Consider the following 21,571-nt stretch of genomic DNA (forward strand, 5'->3'; position numbering starts at 1 on the left):
AAGAGAATGGCAAACGTTCATTAAATTCTAAAGTGAAAGTGCGGTGGGATATTTGCCCGAGTCAAACTAGCCATTATTTTGCCCATTTACAAAAAAGCTTACCTAACGATCATAGATGATTGTAAAGTGATTTATCATGCGTTACGGGCTAAATTACCCTAAGAAATGACTTACGGATTGGGAGTCAACACTCAGTTCAAAATTCCCCGACGATTGCAAAACCTGATATATAAGAACTAAAAAGGGCTCACAATCCCCTAAAATTTACAGACACTCCTTGGAATTATCTCTCTCTACATTTGTGCATTGCGCATTTCCATTTTAGATGTACTCATTTTTCTTAAATAAAAACTTTGAGTTTTCGGTCTCCCTTCATCCCGTAAACCAAAAATGTAAATAGATCACCACAAAAAGAAAATTTTAGAGTTTATGTTTGGAAAAATTTTAAAACAATAACAAATGTAAGTAAAGAAAATCTATTCACACACCACAAATGAACCCAAAAGTTTTTTGCTGTCCAAGTTTGGGAAATTCCACCAGTTCAACCCTAACAGCTTGGAATTTTATAAGAATGAGATTTCTTCCACACATGCTTTAAAAATGGATATGCATGCTTGAAACGTGTTAAAGATGCAAATCACCTATGGATCAAAACCTTTTGAAGAGAATGACAAACGTTCATTAAATTCTAAAGTGAACGTGCGGTGGGATATTTGCCCGAGTCAAACTAGCCATTATTTTGCCCATTTACAAAAAAGCTGACCTAACGATCATAGATGATTGTAAAGTGATTTATCATGCGTGACGGGCTATATTACCCTAAGAAATGACTTACGGATTGGGAGTCAACACTCAGTTCAAAATTCCCCGACGATTGCAAAACCTGATATATAAGAACTAAAAAGGGCTCACAATCCCCTAAAATTTACAGACACTCCTTGGAATTATCTCTCTCCACATTTGTGCATTTCGCATTTCCATTTTAGATGTACTCAATTTTCTTAAATAAAAACTTTGAGTTTTCAGTCTCCCTTCATCCCGTAAACCAAAAATACAAATAGATCACCACAAAATGAAAATTTTAGAGTTTATGTTTGGAAAAACTTTAAAACAATAACAAATGTAAGTAAAGAAAATCTATTCACACACCACAAATGAACCCAAAAGTTTTGATGTCCAAGTTTGGGAAATTCCACCAGTTCAACCCTAACAGCTTGGAATTTTATAAGAATGAGATTTCTTCCACACATGCTTTAAAAATGGATATGCAAGCTTCAAACGTGTTAAAGATGCAAATCACCTATGGATCAAAACCTTTTGAAGAGAATGACAAACGTTCATTAAATTCTAAAGTGAACGTGCGGTGGGATATTTGCCCGAGTCAAACTAGCCATTATTTTGCCCATTTACAAAAAAGCTGACCTAACGATCATAGATGATTGTAAAGTGATTTATCATACGTTACGGGCTATATTACCCTAAGAAATGACTTACGGATTGGGAGTCAACACTCAGTTCAAAATTCCCCGACGATTGCAAAACCTGATATATAAGAACTAAAAAGGGCTTACAATCCCTAAAAATTACAGACAGTCCTTGGAATTATCTCTCTCTACATTTGTGCATTGCGCATTTCCATTTTAGATGTACTCATTTTTCTTAAATAAAAACTTTGAGTTTTCGGTCTCCCTTCATCCCGTAAACCAAAAATGCAAATAGATCACCACAAAATGAAAATTTTAGAGTTTATGTTTGGAAAAATTTTAAAACAATAACAAATGTAAGTAAAGAAAATCTATTCACACACCACAAATGAACCCAAAAGTTTTGCTGTCCAAGTTTGGGAAATTCCACCAGTTCAACCCTAACAGCTTGGAGTTTTATAAGAATGAGATTTCTTCCACACATGCTTTAAAAATGGATATGCATGCTTCAAACGTGTTAAAGATGCAAATCACCTATGGATCAAAACCTTTTGAAGAGAATGACAAACGTTCATTAAATTCTAAAGTGAACGTGCGGTGGGATATTTGCCCGAGTCAAACTAGCCATTATTTTGCCCATTTACAAAAAAGCTGACCTAACGATCATAGATGATTGTAAAGTGATTTATCATGCGTTACGGGCTATATTACCCTAAGAAATGACTTACGGATTGGGAGTCAACACTCAGTTCAAAATTCCCCGACGATTGCAAAACCTGATATATAAGAACTAAAAAGGGCTCACAATCCCCTAAAATTTACAGACACTCCTTGGAATTATCTCTCTCTACATTTGTGGATTGCGCATTTCCATTTTAGATGTACTCATTTTTCTTAAATAAAAACTTTGAGTTTTCTGTCTCCCGTCATCCCGTAAACCAAAAATGCAAATAGATCACCACAAAATGAAAATTTTAGAGTTTATGTTTGGAAAAATTTTAAAACAATAACAAATGCTAGTAAAGAAAACCTATTCACACACCACAAATGAACCCAAAAGTTTTGCTGTCCAAGTTTGGGAAATTCCACCAGTTCAACCCTAACAGCTTGGAATTTTATAAGAATGAGATTTCTTCCACACATGCTTTAAAAATGGATATGCATGCTTCAAACGTGTTAAAGATGCAAATCACCTATGGATCAAAACCTTTTGAAGAGAATGACAAACTTTCATTAAATTCTAAAGTGAACGTGCGGTGGGATATTTGCCCGAGTCAAACTAGCCATTATTTTGCCCATTTACAAAAAAGCTGACCTAACGATCATAGATGATTGTAAAGTGATTTATCAAGCGTTACGGGCTATATTCCCCTAAGAAATGACTTACGGATTGGGAGTCAACACTCAGTTCAAAATTCCCCGACGATTGCAAAACCTGATATATAAGAACTAAAAAGGGCTTACAATCCCTAAAAATTACAGACACTCCTTGGAATTATCTCTCTCTACATTTGTGCATTGCACATTTCCATTTTAGATGTACTCATTTTTCTTAAATAAAAACTTTGAGTTTTCGGTCTCCCTTCATCCCGTAAACCAAAAATGCAAATAAATCACCACAAAATGAAAATTTTAGAGTTTATGTTTGGAAAAATTTTAAAACAATAACAAATGTAAGTAAAGAAAATCTATTCACACACCACAAATCAACCCAAAAGTTTTGCTGTCCAAGTTTGGGAAATTCCACCAGTTCAACCCTAACAGCTTGGAATTTTATAAGAATGAGATTTCTTCCACACATGCTTTAAAAATGGATATGCATGCTTCAAACGTGTTAAAGATGCAAATCACCTATGGATCAAAACCTTTTGAAGAGAATGACAAACGTTCATTAAATTCTAAAAGTGAACGTGTTGTGGGATATTTGCCCGAGTCAAACTAGCCATTATTTTGCCCATTTACAAAAAGCTGACCTAACGATCATAGATGATTGTAAAGTGATTTATCATGCGTTACGGGCTATAATACCCTAAGAAATGACTTACGGATTGGGAGTCAACACTCAGTTCAAAATTCCTCGACGATTGCAAAACCTGATATATAAGAACTAAAAAGGGCTTACAATCCCTAAAAATTACAGACACTCCTTGGAATTATCTCTCTCTACATTTGTGCATTGCGCATTTCCATTTTAGATGTACTCATTTTTCATAAATAAAAACTTTGAGTTTTCGGTCTCCCTTCATCCCGTAAACCAAAAATGCAAATAGATCACCACAAAATGAAAATTTTAGAGTTTATGTTTGGAAAAATTTTAAAACAATAACAAATGTAAGTAAAGAAAATCTATTCACACAACACAAATGAACCCAAAAGTTTTGCTGTCCTAGTTTTGGAAATTCCACCAGTTCAACCCTAACAGCTTGGAATTTTATAAGAATGAGATTTCTTCCACATATGCTTTAAAAATGGATATGCATGCTTCAAACGTGTTAAAGATGCAAATCACCAATGGATCAAAACCTTTTGAAGAGAATGACAAACGTTCATTAAATTCTAAAGTGAACGTGCGGTGGGATATTTGCCCGAGTCAAACTAGCCATTATTTTGCCCATTTACAAAAAAGCTGACCTAACGATCATAGATGATTGTAAAGTGATTTATCATGCGTTACGGGCTATATTAACGTAAGAAATGACTTACGGATTGGGAGTCAACACTCCGTTCAAAATTCCCCGACGATTGCAAAACCTGATATATAAGAACTAAAAAGGGCTCACAATCCCCTAAAATTTACAGACACTCCTTGGAATTATCTCTCTCTACATTTGTGCATTGCGCATTTCCATTTTAGATGTACTCATTTTTCATAAATAAAAACTTTGAGTTTTCGGTCTCCCTTCATCCCGTAAACCAAAAATGCAAATAGATCACCACAAAATGAAAATTTTAGAGTTTATGTTTGGAAAAATTTTAAAACAATAACAAATGTAAGTAAAGAAAATCTATTCACACACCACAAATGAACCCAAAAGTTTTGCTGTCCAAGTTTGGGAAATTCCACCAGTTCAACCCCAACAGCTTGGAATTTTATAAGAATGAGATTTCTTCCACACATGCTTTAAAAATGGATATGCAAGCTTCAAACGTGTTAAAGATGCAAATCACCTATGGATCAAAACCTTTTGAAGAGAATGACAAACGTTCATTAAATTCTAAAGTGAACGTGCGGTGGGATATTTGCCCGAGTGAAACTAGCCATTATTTTGCCCATTTACAAAAAAGCTGACCTAACGATCATAGATGATTGTAAAGTGATTTATCATGCGTTACGGGCTATATTACCCTAAGAAATGACTTACGGATTGGGAGTCAACACTCAGTTCAAAATTCCCCGACGATTGCAAAACCTAATATATAAGAACTAAAAAGGGCTCACAATCCCCTAAAATTTACAGACAGTCCTTGGAATTATCTCTCTCTACATTTGTGCATTGCGCATTTCCATTTTAGATGTACTCATTTTTCATAAATAAAAACTTTGAGTTTTCGGTCTCCCTTCATCCCGTAAACCAAAAATGCAAATAGATCACCACAAAATGAAAATTTTAGAGTTTATGTTTGGAAAAATTTTAAAACAATAACAAATGTAAGTAAAGAAAATCTATTCACACAACACAAATGAACCCAAAAGTTTTGCTGTCCTAGTTTTGGAAATTCCACCAGTTCAACCCTAACAGCTTGGAATTTTATAAGAATGAGATTTCTTCCACATATGCTTTAAAAATGGATATGCATGCTTCAAACGTGTTAAAGATGCAAATCACCAATGGATCAAAACCTTTTGAAGAGAATGACAAACGTTCATTAAATTCTAAAGTGAACGTGCGGTGGGATATTTGCCCGAGTCAAACTAGCCATTATTTTGCCCATTTACAAAAAAGCTGACCTAACGATCATAGATGATTGTAAAGTGATTTATCATGTGTTACGGGCTATATTAACGTAAGAAATGACTTACGGATTGGGAGTCAACACTCAGTTCAAAATTCCCCGACGATTGCAAAACCTGATATATAAGAACTAAAAAGGGCTCACAATCCCCTAAAATTTACAGACACTCCTTGGAATTATCACTCTCTACATTTGTGCATTGCGCATTTCCATTTTAGATGTACTCATTTTTCTTAAATAAAAACTTTGAGTTTTCGGTCTCCCTTCATCCCGTAAACCAAAAATGCAAACAGATCACCACAAAATGAAAATTTTAGAGTTTATGTTTGGAAAAATTTTAAAACAATAACAACTGCAAGTAAAGAAAACATATTCACACACCACAAATGAACCCAAATGTTTTGCTGTCCAAGTTTGGGAAATTCCACCAGTTCAACCCTAACAGCTTGGAATTTTATAAGAATGAGATTTCTTCCACACATGCTTTAAAAATGGATATGCATGCTTGAAACGTGTTAAAGATGCAAATCACCTATGGATCAAAACCTTTTGAAGAGAATGACAAATGTTCATTAAATTCTAAAGTGAACGTGCGGAGGGATATTTGCCCGAGTGAAACTAGCCATTATTTTGCCCATTTACAACAAAGCTGACCTAACAATCACAGATGATTGTAAAGTGATTTATCATGCATTACGGGCTATATTACCCTAAGAAATGACTTACGGATTGGGAGTCAACACTCAGGTCAAAATTCCTCGACGATTGCAAAACCTGATATACAAGAACTAAAAAGGGCTCACAATCCCCTAAAATTTACAGACACTCCTTGGAATTATCTCTCTCTACATTTGGGCATTGCGCATTTCCATTTTAGATGTACTCATTTTTCTTAAATAAAAACTTTGAGTTTTCGGTCTCCCTTCATCCCGTAAACCAAAAATGCAAATAGATCACCACAAAATGATAATTTTAGAGTTTATGTTTGGAAAAATTTTAAAACAATAACAAATGTAAGTAAAGAAAATCTATTCACACACCACAAATGAAACCAAAAGTTTTGCTCTCCAAGTTTGGGAAATTCCACCAGTTCAACCCTAACAGCTTGGAATTTTATAAGAATGAGATTTCTTCCACACATGCTTTAAACGTGTTAAAGATGCAAATCACCTATGGATCAAAACCTTTTGAAGAGAATGACAAACATTCATTAAATTCTAAAGTGAACGTGCGGTGGGATATTTGCCCGAGTCAAACTAGCCATTATTTTGCCCATTTACAAAAAAGCTTACCTAACGATCATAGATGATTGTAAAGTGATTTATCATGCGTTACGGGCTAAATTACCCTAAGAAATGACTTACGGATTGGGAGTCAACACTCAGTTCAAAATTCCCCGACGATTGCAAAACCTGATATATAAGAACTAAAAAGGGCTCACAATCCCCTAAAATTTACAGACACTCCTTGGAATTATCTCTCTCTACATTTGTGCATTGCGCATTTCCATTTTAGATGTACTCATTTTTCTTAAATAAAAACTTTGAGTTTTCGGTCTCCCTTCATCCCGTAAACCAAAAATGCAAAGAGATCACCACAAAATGAAAATTTTAGAGTTTATGTTTGGAAAAATTTTAAAACAATAACAACTGCAAGTAAAGAAAACATATTCACACACCACAAATGAACCCAAAAGTTTTGCTGTCCAAGTTTGGGAAATTCCACCAGTTCAACCCTAACAGCTTGGAGTTTTATAAGAATGAGATTTCTTCCACACATGCTTTAAAAATGGATATGCATGCTTCAAACGTGTTAAAGATGCAAATCACCTATGGATCAAAACCTTTTGAAGAGAATGACAAACGTTCATTAAATTCTAAAGTGAACGTGCGGTGGGATATTTGCCCGAGTCAAACTAGCCATTATTTTGCCCATTTACAAAAAAGCTGACCTAACGATCATAGATGATTGTAAAGTGATTTATCATGCGTTACGGGCTATATTACCCTAAGAAATGACTTACGGATTGGGAGTCAACACTCAGTTCAAAATTCCCAGACGATTGCAAAACCTGATATATAAGAACTAAAAAGGGCTCACAATCCCCTAAAATTTACAGACACTCCTTGGAATTATCTCTCTCTACATTTGTGGATTGCGCATTTCCATTTTAGATGTACTCATTTTTCTTAAATAAAAACTTTGAGTTTTCTGTCTCCCGTCATCCCGTAAACCAAAAATGCAAATAGATCACCACAAAATGAAAATTTTAGAGTTTATGTTTGGAAAAATTTTAAAACAATAACAAATGCAAGTAAAGAAAACCTATTCACACACCACAAATGAACCCAAAAGTTTTGCTGTCCAAGTTTGGGAAATTCCACCAGTTCAACCCTAACAGCTTGGAATTTTATAAGAATGAGATTTCTTCCACACATGCTTTAAAAATGGATATGCATGCTTCAAACGTGTTAAAGATGCAAATCACCTATGGATCAAAACCTTTTGAAGAGAATGACAAACTTTCATTAAATTCTAAAGTGAACGTGCGGTGGGATATTTGCCCGAGCCAAACTAGCCATTATTTTGCCCATTTACAAAAAAGCTGACCTAACGATCATAGATGATTGTAAAGTGATTTATCAAGCGTTACGGGCTATATTACCCTAAGAAATGACTTACGGATTGGGAGTCAACACTCAGTTCAAAATTCCCCGACGATTGCAAAACCTGATATATAAGAACTAAAAAGGGCTTACAATCCCTAAAAATTACAGACACTCCTTGGAATTATCTCTCTCTACATTTGTGCATTGCGCATTTCCATTTTAGATGTACTCTTTTTTCTTAAATAAAAACTTTGAGTTTTCGGTCTCCCTTCATCCCGTAAACCAAAAATGCAAATAAATCACCACAAAATGAAAATTTTAGAGTTTATGTTTGGAAAAATTTTAAAACAATAACAAATGTAAGTAAAGAAAATCTATTCACACACCACAAATCAACCCAAAAGTTTTGCTGTCCAAGTTTGGGAAATTCCACCAGTTCAACCCTAACAGCTTGGAATTTTATAAGAATGAGATTTCTTCCACAGATGCTTTAAAAATGGATATGCATGCTTCAAACGTGTTAAAGATGCAAATCACCTATGGATCAAAACCTTTTGAAGAGAATGACAAACGTTCATTAAATTCTAAAAGTGAACGTGTTGTGGGATATTTGCCCGAGTCAAACTAGCCATTATTTTGCCCATTTACAAAAAGCTGACCTAACGATCATAGATGATTGTAAAGTGATTTATCATGCGTTACGGGCTATAATACCCTAAGAAATGACTTACGGATTGGGAGTCAACACTCAGTTCAAAATTCCTCGACGATTGCAAAACCTGATATATAAGAACTAAAAAGGGCTTACAATCCCTAAAAATTACAGACACTCCTTGGAATTATCTCTCTCCACATTTGTGCATTTCGCATTTCCATTTTAGAAGTACTCAATTTTCTTAAATAAAAACTTTGAGTTTTCGGTCTCCCTTCATCCCGTAAACCAAAAATACAAATAGATCACCACAAAATGAAAATTTTAGAGTTTATGTTTGGAAAAATTTTAAAACAATAACAAATGTAAGTAAAGAAAATCTATTCACACACCACAAATGAACCCAAAAGTTTTGCTGTCCAAGTTTGGGAAATTCCACCAGTTCAACCCCAACAGCTTGGAATTTTATAAGAATGAGATTTCTTCCACACATGCTTTAAAAATGGATATGCAAGCTTCAAACGTGTTAAAGATGCAAATCACCTATGGATCAAAACCTTTTGAAGAGAATGACAAACGTTCATTAAATTCTAAAGTGAACGTGCGGTGGGATATTTGCCCGAGTGAAACTAGCCATTATTTTGCCCATTTACAAAAAAGCTGACCTAACGATCATAGATGATTTTAAAGTGATTTATCATGCGTTACGGGCTATATTACCCTAAGAAATGACTTACGGATTGGGAGTCAACACTCAGTTCAAAATTCCCCGACGATTGCAAAACCTAATATATAAGAACTAAAAAGGGCTCACAATCCCCTAAAATTTACAGACAGTCCTTGGAATTATCTCTCTCTACATTTTTGCATTGCGCATTTCCATTTTAGATGTACTCATTTTTCATAAATAAAAACTTTGAGTTTTCGGTCTCCCTTCATCCCGTAAACCAAAAATGCAAATAGATCACCACAAAATGAAAATTTTAGAGTTTATGTTTGGAAAAATTTTAAAACAATAACAAATGTAAGTAAAGAAAATCTATTCACACAACACAAATGAACCCAAAAGTTTTGCTGTCCTAGTTTTGGAAATTCCACCAGTTCAACCCTAACAGCTTGGAATTTTATAAGAATGAGATTTCTTCCACATATGCTTTAAAAATGGATATGCATGCTTCAAACGTGTTAAAGATGCAAATCACCAATGGATCAAAACCTTTTGAAGAGAATGACAAACGTTCATTAAATTCTAAAGTGAACGTGCGGTGGGATATTTGCCCGAGTCAAACTAGCCATTATTTTGCCCATTTACAAAAAAGCTGACCTAACGATCATAGATGATTGTAAAGTGATTTATCATGCGTTACGGGCTATATTAACGTAAGAAATGACTTACGGATTGGGAGTCAACACTCAGTTCAAAATTCCCCGACGATTGCAAAACCTGATATATAAGAACTAAAAAGGGCTCACAATCCCCTAAAATTTACAGACACTCCTTGGAATTATCTCTCTCTACATTTGTGCATTGCGCATTTCCATTTTAGATGTACTCATTTTTCATAAATAAAAACTTTGAGTTTTCGGTCTCCCTTCATCCCGTAAACCAAAAATGCAAATAGATCACCACAAAATGAAAATTTTAGAGTTTATGTTTGGAAAAATTTTAAAACAATAACAAATGTAAGTAAAGAAAATCTATTCACACACCACAAATGAACCCAAAAGTTTTGCTGTCCAAGTTTGGGAAATTCCACCAGTTCAACCCCAACAGCTTGGAATTTTATAAGAATGAGATTTCTTCCACACATGCTTTAAAAATGGATATGCAAGCTTCAAACGTGTTAAAGATGCAAATCACCTATGGATCAAAACCTTTTGAAGAGAATGACAAACGTTCATTAAATTCTAAAGTGAACGTGCGGTGGGATATTTGCCCGAGTCAAACTAGCCATTATTTTGCCCATTTACAAAAAAGCTGACCTAACGATCATAGATGATTGTAAAGTGATTTATCATGCGTTACGGGCTATATTACCCTAAGAAATGACTTACGGATTGGGAGTCAACACTCAGTTCAAAATTCCCCGACGATTGCAAAACCTAATATATAAGAACTAAAAAGGGCTCACAATCCCCTAAAATTTACAGACAGTCCTTGGAATTATCTCTCTCTACAATTTTGCATTGCGCATTTCCATTTTAGATGTACTCATTTTTCATAAATAAAAACTTTGAGTTTTCGGTCTCCCTTCATCCCGTAAACCAAAAATGCAAATAGATCACCACAAAATGAAAATTTTAGAGTTTATGTTTGGAAAAATTTTAAAACAATAACAAATGTAAGTAAAGAAAATCTATTCACACAACACAAATGAACCCAAAAGTTTTGCTGTCCTAGTTTTGGAAATTCCACCAGTTCAACCCTAACAGCTTGGAATTTTATAAGAATGAGATTTCTTCCACATATGCTTTAAAAATGGATATGCATGCTTCAAACGTGTTAAAGATGCAAATCACCAATGGATCAAAACCTTTTGAAGAGAATGACAAACGTTCATTAAATTCTAAAGTGAACGTGCGGTGGGATATTTGCCCGAGTCAAACTAGCCATTATTTTGCCCATTTACAAAAAAGCTGACCTAACGATCATAGATGATTGTAAAGTGATTTATCATGCGTTACGGGCTATATTACCCTAAGAAATGACTTACGGATTGGGAGTCAACACTCAGTTCAAAATTCCCCGACGATTGCAAAACCTGATATATAAGAACTAAAAAGGGCTCACAATCCCCTAAAATTTACAGACACTCCTTGGAATTATCTCTCTCTACATTTGTGCATTGCGCATTTCCATTTTAGATGTACTCATTTTTCATAAATAAAAACTTTGAGTTTTCGGTCTCCCTTCATCCCGTAAACCAAAAATGCAAATAGATCACCACAAAATGAAAATTTTAGAGTTTATGTTTGGAAAAATTTTAAAACAATAACAAATGTAAGTAAAGAAAATCTATTCACACACCACAAATGAACCCAAAAGTTTTGCTGTCCAAGTTTGGGAAATTCCACCAGTTCAACCCCAACAGCTTGGAATTTTATAAGAATGAGATTTCTTCCACACATGCTTTAAAAATGGATATGCAAGCTTCAAACGTGTTAAAGATGCAAATCACCTATGGATCAAAACCTTTTGAAGAGAATGACAAACGTTCATTAAATTCTAAAGTGAACGTGCGGTGGGATATTTGCCCGAGTGAAACTAGCCATTATTTTGCCCATTTACAAAAAAGCTGACCTAACGATCATAGATGATTGTAAAGTGATTTATCATGCGTTACGGGCTATATTACCCTAAGAAATGACTTACGGATTGGGAGTCAACACTCAGTTCAAAATTCCCCGACGATTGCAAAACCTAATATATAAGAACTAAAAAGGGCTCACAATCCCCTAAAATTTACAGACAGTCCTTGGAATTATCTCTCTCTACATTTGTGCATTGCGCATTTCCATTTTAGATGTACTCATTTTTCATAAATAAAAACTTTGAGTTTTCGGTCTCCCTTCATCCCGTAAACCAAAAATGCAAATAGATCACCACAAAATGAAAATTTTAGAGTTTATGTTTGGAAAAATTTTAAAACAATAACAAATGTAAGTAAAGAAAATCTATTCACACAACACAAATGAACCCAAAAGTTTTGCTGTCCTAGTTTTGGAAATTCCACCAGTTCAACCCTAACAGCTTGGAATTTTATAAGAATGAGATTTCTTCCACATATGCTTTAAAAATGGATATGCATGCTTCAAACGTGTTAAAGATGCAAATCACCAATGGATCAAAACCTTTTGAAGAGAATGACAAACGTTCATTAAATTCTAAAGTGAACGTGCGGTGGGATATTTGCCCGAGTCAAACTAGCCATTATTTTGCCCATTTACAAAAAGCTGACCTAACGATCATAGATGATTGTAAAGTGATTTATCATGCGTTACGGGCTATATTAACGTAAGAAATGACTTACGGATTGGGAGTCAACACTCAGTTCAAAATTCCCCGACGATTGCAAAACCTGATATATAAGAACTAAAAAGGGCTCACAATCCCCTAAAATTTACAGACACTCCTTGGAATTATCTCTCTCTACATTTGTGCATTGCGCATTTCCATTTTAGATGTACTCATTTTTCTTAAATAAAAACTTTGAGTTTTCGGTCTCCCTTCATCCCGTAAACCAAAAATGCAAAGAGATCACCACAAAATGAAAATTTTAGAGTTTATGTTTGGAAAAATTTTAAAACAATAACAACTCCAAGTAAAGAAAACATATTCACACACCACAAATGAACCCAAATGTTTTGCTGTCCAAGTTTGGGAAATTCCACCAGTTCAACCCTAACAGCTTGGAATTTTATAAGAATGAGATTTCTTCCACACATGCTTTAAAAATGGATATGCATGCTTGAAACGTGTTAAAGATGCAAATCACCTATGGATCAAAACCTTTTGAAGAGAATGACAAATGTTCATTAAATTCTAAAGTGAACGTGCGGAGGGATATTTGCCCGAGTGAAACTAGCCATTATTTTGCCCATTTACAACAAAGCTGACCTAACAATCATAGATGATTGTAAAGTGATTTATCATGCATTACGGGCTATATTACCCTAAGAAATGACTTACGGATTGGGAGTCAACACTCAGGTCAAAATTCCTCGACGATTGCAAAACCTGATATACAAGAACTAAAAAGGGCTCACAATCCCCTAAAATTTACAGACACTCCTTGGAATTATCTCTCTCTACATTTGTGCATTGCGCATTTCCATTTTAGATGTACTCATTTTTCTTAAATAAAAACTTTGAGTTTTCGGTCTCCCTTCATCCCGTAAACCAAAAATGCAAATAGATCACCACAAAATGATAATTTTAGAGTTTATGTTTGGAAAAATTTTAAAACAATAACAAATGTAAGTAAAGAAAATCTATTCACACACCACAAATGAACCCAAAAGTTTTGCTCTCCAAGTTTGGGAAATTCCACCAGTTCAACCCTAACAGCTTGGAATTTTATAAGAATGAGATTTCTTCCACACATGCTTTAAACGTGTTAAAGATGCAAATCACCTATGGATCAAAACCTTTTGAAGAGAATGACAAACATTTATTAAATTCTAAAGTGAACGTGCGGTGGGATATTTGCCCGAGTCAAACTAGCCATTATTTTGCCCATTTACAAAAAAGCTTACCTAACGATCATAGAAGATTGTAAAGTGATTTATCATGCGTTACGGGCTAAATTACCCTAAGAAATGACTTACGGATTGGGAGTCAACACTCAGTTCAAAATTCCCCGACGATTGCAAAACCTGATATATAAGAACTAAAAAGGGCTCACAATCCCCTAAAATTTACAGACACTCCTTGGAATTATCTCTCTCTACATTTGTGCATTGCGCATTTCCATTTTAGATGTACTCATTTTTCTTAAATAAAAACTTTGAGTTTTCGGTCTCCCTTCATCCCGTAAACCAAAAATGTAAATAGATCACCACAAAATGAAAATTTTAGAGTTTATGTTTGGAAAAATTTTAAAACAATAACGAATGTAAGTAAAGAAAATCTATTCACACACCACAAATGAACCCAAAAGTTTTTTGCTGTCCAAGTTTGGGAAATTCCACGAGTTCAACCCTAACAGCTTGGAATTTTATAAGAATGAGATTTCTTCCACACATGCTTTAAAAATGGATATGCATGCTTCAAACGTGTTAAAGATGCAAATCACCTATGGATCAAAACCTTTTGAAGAGAATGACAAACGTTCATTAAATTCTAAAGTGAACGTGCGGTGGGATATTTGCCCGAGTCAAACTAGCCATTATTTTGCCCATTTACAAAAAAGCTGACCTAACGATCATAGATGATTGTAAAGTGATTTATCAAGCGTTACGGGCTATATTACCCTAAGAAATGACTTACGGATTGGGAGTCAACACTCAGTTCAAAATTCCCCGACGATTGCAAAACCTGATATATAAGAACTAAAAAGGGCTCACAATCCCCTAAAATTTACAGACACTCCTTGGAATTATCTCTCTCAACATTTGTGCATTGCGCATTTCCATTTTAGATATACTCATTTTTCTTAAATAAAAACTTTGAGTTTTCGGTCTCCCTTCATCCCGTAAACCAAAAATGCAAATAGATCACCACAAAATGAAAATTTTAGAGTTTATGTTTGGAAAAATGTTAAAACAATAACAAATGCAAGTAAAGAAAACCTATTCACACACCACAAATGAACCCAAAAGTTTTGTTGTCCAAGTTTGGGAAATTCCACCAAGTCAACCCTAACAGCTTGGAATTTTATAAGAATGAGATTTCTTCCACACATGCTTTAAAAATGGATATGCATGCTTCAAACGTGTTAAAGATGCAAATCACCTATGGATCAAAACCTTTTGAAGAGAATGACAAACGTTCATTAAATTCTAAAGTGAACGTGCGGTGGGATATTTGCCCGACTCAAACTAGCCATTATTTTGCCCATTTACAAAAAAGCTGACCTAACGATCATAGATGATTGTAAAGTGATTTATCAAGCGTTACGGGCTATATTACCCTAAGAAATGACTTACGGTTTGGGAGTCAACACTCAGTTCAAAATTCCCCGACGATTGCAAAACCTGATATATAAGAACTAAAAAGGGCTTACAATCCCTAAAAATTACAGACACTCCTTGGAATTATCTCTCTCTACATTTGTGCATTGCGCATTTCCATTTTAGATGTACTCATTTTTCTTAAATAAAAACTTTGAGTTTTCGGTCTCCCTTCATCCCGTAAACCAAAAATGCAAATAGATCACCACAAAATGAAAATTTTAGAGTTTATGTTTGGAAAAATTTTAAAACAATAACAAATGTAAGTAAAGAAAATCTATTCACACACCACAAATGAACCCAAAAGTTTTGCTGTCCAAGTTTGGGAAATTCCACCAGTTCAACCCTAACAGCTTGGAATTTTATAAGAATGAGATTTCTTCCACACATGCTTTAAAAATGGATATGCATGCTTCAAACGTGTTAAAGATGCAAATCACCTATGGATCAAAACCTTTTGAAGAGAATGACAAACGTTCATTAAATTCTAAAAGTGAACGTGCTGTGGGATATTTGCCCGAGTCAAACTAGCCATTATTTTGCCCATTTACAAAAAGCTGACCTAACGATCGTAGATGATTGTAAAGTGATTTATCATGCGTTACGGGCTATAACACCCTAAGAAATGACTTACGGATTGGGAGTCAACACTCAGTTCAAAATTCCTCGACGATTGCAAAACCAGATATATAAGAACTAAAAAGGGCTTACAATCCCTAAAAATTACAGACACTCCTTGGAATTATCTCTCTCTACATTTGTGCATTGTGCATTTCCATTTTAGATGTACTTATTTTTCTTAAATAAAAACTTTGAGTTTTCGGTCTCCCTTCATCCCGTAAACCAAATATGCAAATAGATCACCACAAAATGAAAATTTTAGAGTTTATGTTTGGAAAAATTTTAAAAAAATAACAAATGTAAGTAAAGAAAATCTATTCACACACCACAAATGAACCCAAAAGTTTTGCTGTCCAAGTTTGGGAAATTCCACCAGTTCAACCCTAACAGCTTGGAATTTTATAAGAATGAGATTTCTTCCACACATGCTTTAAAAATGGATATGCATGCTTCAAACGTGTTAAAGATGCAAATCACCTATGGATCAAAACCTTTTGAAGAGAATGACAAACGTTCATTAAATTCTAAAGTGAACGTGCGGTGGGATATTTGCCCGAGTCAAACTAGCCATTATTTTGCCCATTTACAAAAAAGCTGACCTAACGATCATAGATGATTGTAAAGTGATTTATCATGCGTTACGGGCTATATTAACCTAAGAAATGACTTACGGATTGAGAGTCAACACACAGTTCAAAATTCCCCGACGATTGCAAAACCTGATATATAAGAACTAAAAAGGGCTCACAATCCCCTAAAATTTACAGACACTCCTTGGAATTATCTCTCTCTACATTTGTGCATTGCGCATTTCCATTTTAGATGTACTCATTTTTCTTAAATAAAAACTTTGAGTTTTCGGTCTCCCTTCATCCCGTAAACCAAAAATGCAAATAGATCACCACAAAATGAAAATTTTAGAGTTTATGTTTGGAAAAATTTTAAAACAATAACAACTGCAAGTAAAGAAAACATATTCACACACCACAAATGAACCCAAAAGTTTTGCTGTCCAAGTTTGGGAAATTCCACCAGTTCAACCCTAACAGCTTGGAATTTTATAAGAATGAGATTTCTTCCACACATGCTTTAAAAATGGATATGCATGCTTGAAACGTGTTAAAGATGCAAATCACCTATGGATCAAAACCTTTTGAAGAGAATGACAAACGTTCATTAAATTCTAAAGTGAACGTGCGGAGGGATATTTGCCCGAGTCAAACTAGCCATTATTTTGCCCATTTACAACAAAGCTGACCTAACAATCATAGATGATTGTAAAGTGATTTATCATGCGTTACGGGCTATATTACCCTAAGAAATGACTTACGGATTGGGAGTCAACACTCAGGTAAAAATTCCTCGACGATTGCAAAACCTGATATATAAGAACTAAAAAGGGCTCACAATCCCCTAAAATTTACAGACACTCCTTGGAATTATCTCTCTCTACATTTGTGCATTGCGCATTTCCATTTTAGATGTACTCATTTTTCTTAAATAAAAACTTTGAGTTTTCGGTCTCCCTTCATCCCGTAAACCAAAAATGCAAATAGATCACCACAAAATGAAAATTTTAGAGTTTATGTTTGGAAAAATTTTAAAACAATAACAAATGTAAGTAAAGAAAATCTATTCACACACCACAAATGAGCCCAAAAGTTTTGCTCTCCAAGTTTGGGAAATTCCACCAGTTCAACCCTAACAACTTGGAATTTTATAAGAATGAGATTTCTTCCACACATGCTTTAAACGTGTTAAAGATGCAAATCACCTATGGATCAAAACCTTTTGAAGAGAATGACAAACGTTCATTAAATTCTAAAGTGAACGTGCGGTGGGATATTTGCCCGAGTCAAACTAGCCATTATTTTGCCCATTTACAAAAAAGCTGACCTAACGATCATAGATGATTGTAAAGTGATTTATCATGCGTTACGGGCTATATTACCCTAAGAAATGACTTACGGACTGGGAGTCAACACTCAGTTCAAAATTCCCCGACGATTGCAAAACCTGATATATAAGAACTAAAAAGGGCTCACAATCCCCTAAAATTTACAGACACTCCTTGGAATTATCTCTCTCTACATTTGTGCATTGCGCATATCCATTTTAGATGTACTCATTTTTCTTAAATAAAAACTTTGAGTTTTCGGTCTCCCTTCATCCCGTAAACAAAAAATGCAAATAGATCACCACAAAATGAAAATTTTAGAGTTTATGTTTGGAAAAATTTTAAAACAATAACAAATGTAAGTAAAGAAAATCTATTCACACACCACAAATGAACCCAAAAGTTTTGCTGTCCAAGTTTGGGAAATTCCACCAGTTCAACCCTAACAGCTTGGAATTTTATAAGAATGAGATTTCTTCCACACATGCTTTAAAAATGGATATGCATGCTTCAAACGTGTTAAAGATGCAAATCACCAATGGATCAAAACCTTTTGAAGAGAATGACAAACGTTCATTAAATTCTAAAGTGAACGTGCGGTTGGATATTTGCCCGAGTCAAACTAGCCATTATTTTGCCCATTTACAAAAAAGCTGACCTAACGATCATAGATGATTGTAAAGTGATTTATCATGCGTTACGGGCTATATTACCCTAAGAAATGACTTACGGATTGGGAGTCAACACTCAGGTCAAAATTCCTCGACGATTGCAAAACCTGATATATAAGAACTAAAAAGGGCTCACAATCCCCTAAAATTTACAGACACTCCTTGGAATTATCTCTCTCTACATTTGTGCATTGCGCATTTCCATTTTAGATGTACTCATTTTTCTTAAATAAAAACTTTGAGTTTTCGGTCTCCCTTCATCCCGTAAACCAAAAATGCAAATAGATCACCACAAAATGAAAATTTTAGAGTTTATGTTTGGAAAAATTTTAAAACAATAACAAATGTAAGTAAAGAAAATCTATTCACACACCACAAATGAACCCAAAAGTTTTGCTGTCCAAGTTTGGGAAATTTCACCAGTTCAACCCTAACAGCTTGGAATTTTATAAGAATGAGATTTCTTCCACACATGCTTTAAAAATGGATATGCATGCTTCAAACGTGTTAAAGATGCAAATCACCTATGGATCAAAACCTTTTGAAGAGAATGACAAACGTTCATTAAATTCTAAAGTGAACGTGCGGTGGGATATTTGCCCGAGTCAAACTAGCCATTATTTTGCCCATTTACAAAAAAGCTTACCTAACGATCATAGATGATTGTAAAGTGATTTATCATGCGTTACGGGCTAAATTACCCTAAGAAATGACTTACGGATTGGGAGTCAACACTCAGTTCAAAATTCTCCGACGATTGCAAAACCTGATATATAAGAACTAAAAAGGGCTCACAATCCCCTAAAATTTACAGACACTCCTTGGAATTATCTCTCTCTACATTTGTGCATTGCGCATTTCCATTTTAGATGTATTCATTTTTCTTAAATAAAAACTTTGAGTTTTCGGTCTCCCTTCATCCCGTAAACCAAAAATGTAAATAGATCACCACAAAAAGAAAATTTTAGAGTTTATGTTTGGAAAAATTTTAAAACAATAACAAATGTAAGTAAAGAAAATCTATTCACACACCACAAATGAACCCAAAAGTTTTTTGCTGTCCAAGTTTGGGAAATTCCACCAGTTCAACCCTAACAGCTTGGAATTTTATAAGAATGAGATTTCTTCCACACATGCTTTAAAAATGGATATGCATGCTTCAAACGTGTTAAAGATGCAAATCACCTCTTGATCAAAACCTTTTGAAGAGAATGACAAACGTTCATTAAATTCTAAAGTGAACGTGCGGTGGGATATTTGCCCGAGTCAAACTAGCCATTATTTTGCCCATTTACAAAAAAGCTGACCTAACGATCATAGATGATTGTAAAGTGATTTATCATGCGTTACGGGCTATATTACCCTAAGAAATGACTTACGGACTGGGAGTCAACACTCAGTTCAAAATTCCCCGACGATTGCAAAACCTGATATATAAGAACTAAAAAGGGCTTACAATCCCTAAAAATTACAAACACTCCTTGGAATTATCTCTCTCTACATTTGTGCATTGTGCATTTCCATTTTAGATGTACTCATTTTTCTTAAATAAAAACTTTGAGTTTTCGGTCTCCCTTCATCCCGTAAACCAAAAATGCAAACAGATCACCACAAAATGAAAATTTTAGAGTTTATGTTTGGAAAAATTTTAAAACAATAACAAATGTAAGTAAAGAAAATCTATTCACACACCACAAATGAACCCAAAAGTTTTGCTGTCCAAGTTTGGGAAATTTCACCAGTTCAACCCTAACAGCTTGGAATTTTATAAGAATGAGATTTCTTCCACACATGCTTTAAAAATGGATATGCATGCTTCAAACGTGTTAAAGATGCAAATCACCTATGGATCAAAACCTTTTGAAGAGAATGACGAACGTTCATTAAATTCTAATGTGAACGTGCGGTGGGATATTTGCCCAAGTGAAACTAGCCATTATTTTGCCCATTTACAAAAAAGCTGACCTAACGATCATAGATGATTGTAAAGTGATTTATCATGCGTTACGGGCTATATTACCCTAAGAAATGACTTACGGATTGGGAGTCAACACTCAGTTCAAAATTCCCCGACGATTGCAAAACCTTATATATAAGAACTAAAAAGGGCTTACAATCCCTAAAAATTACAAACACTCCTTGGAATTATCCCTCTCTACATTTGTACATTGTGCATTTCCATTTTAGATGTACTCATTTTTCTTAAATAAAAACTTTGAGTTTTCGGTCTCCCTTCATCCCGTAAACCAAAAATGCAAACAGATCACCACAAAATGAAAATTTTAGAGTTTATGTTTGGAAAAATTTTAAAACAATAACAAATGTAAGTAAAGAAAATCTATTCACACACCACAAATGAACCCAATAGTTTTGCTGTCCAAGTTTGGGAAATTCCACCAGTTCAACCCTAGCAGCTTGGAATTTTATAAGAATGAGATTTCTTCCACACATGCTTTAAAAATGGATATGCATGCTTCAAACGTGTTAAAGATGCAAATCACCTATGGATCAAAACCTTTTGAAGAGAATGACAAACGTTCATTAAATTCTAAAGTGAACGTGCGGTGGGATATTTGCCCGAGTCAAACTAGCCATTATTTTGCCCATTTACAAAAAAGCTGACCTAACGATCATAGATGATTGTAAAGTGATTTATCATACGTTACGGGCTATATTACCCTAAGAAATGACTTACGGATTGGGAGTCAACACTCAGTTCAAAATTCCCCGACGATTGCAAAACCTTATATATAAGAACTAAAAAGGGCTTACAATCCCTAAAAATTACAAACACTCCTTGGAATTATCCCTCTCTACATTTGTACATTGTGCATTTCCATTTTAGATGTACTCATTTTTCTTAAATAAAAACTTTGAGTTTTCGGTCTCCCTTCATCCCGTAAACCAAAAATGCAAACAGATCACCACAAAATGAAAATTTTAGAGTTTATGTTTGGAAAAATTTTAAAACAATAACAAATGTAAGTAAAGAAAATCTATTCACACACCACAAATGAACCCAATAGTTTTGCTGTCCAAGTTTGGGAAATTCCACCAGTTCAACCCTAGCA

This window comes from Aristolochia californica, unplaced genomic scaffold (assembly GCF_029961685.1).
Source record: "Aristolochia californica isolate CCGP_79_NKW_82.1479 unplaced genomic scaffold, dmAriCali1.0.hap1 SCAF_5, whole genome shotgun sequence".
NCBI lineage: Eukaryota > Viridiplantae > Streptophyta > Magnoliopsida > Piperales > Aristolochiaceae > Aristolochia > Aristolochia californica.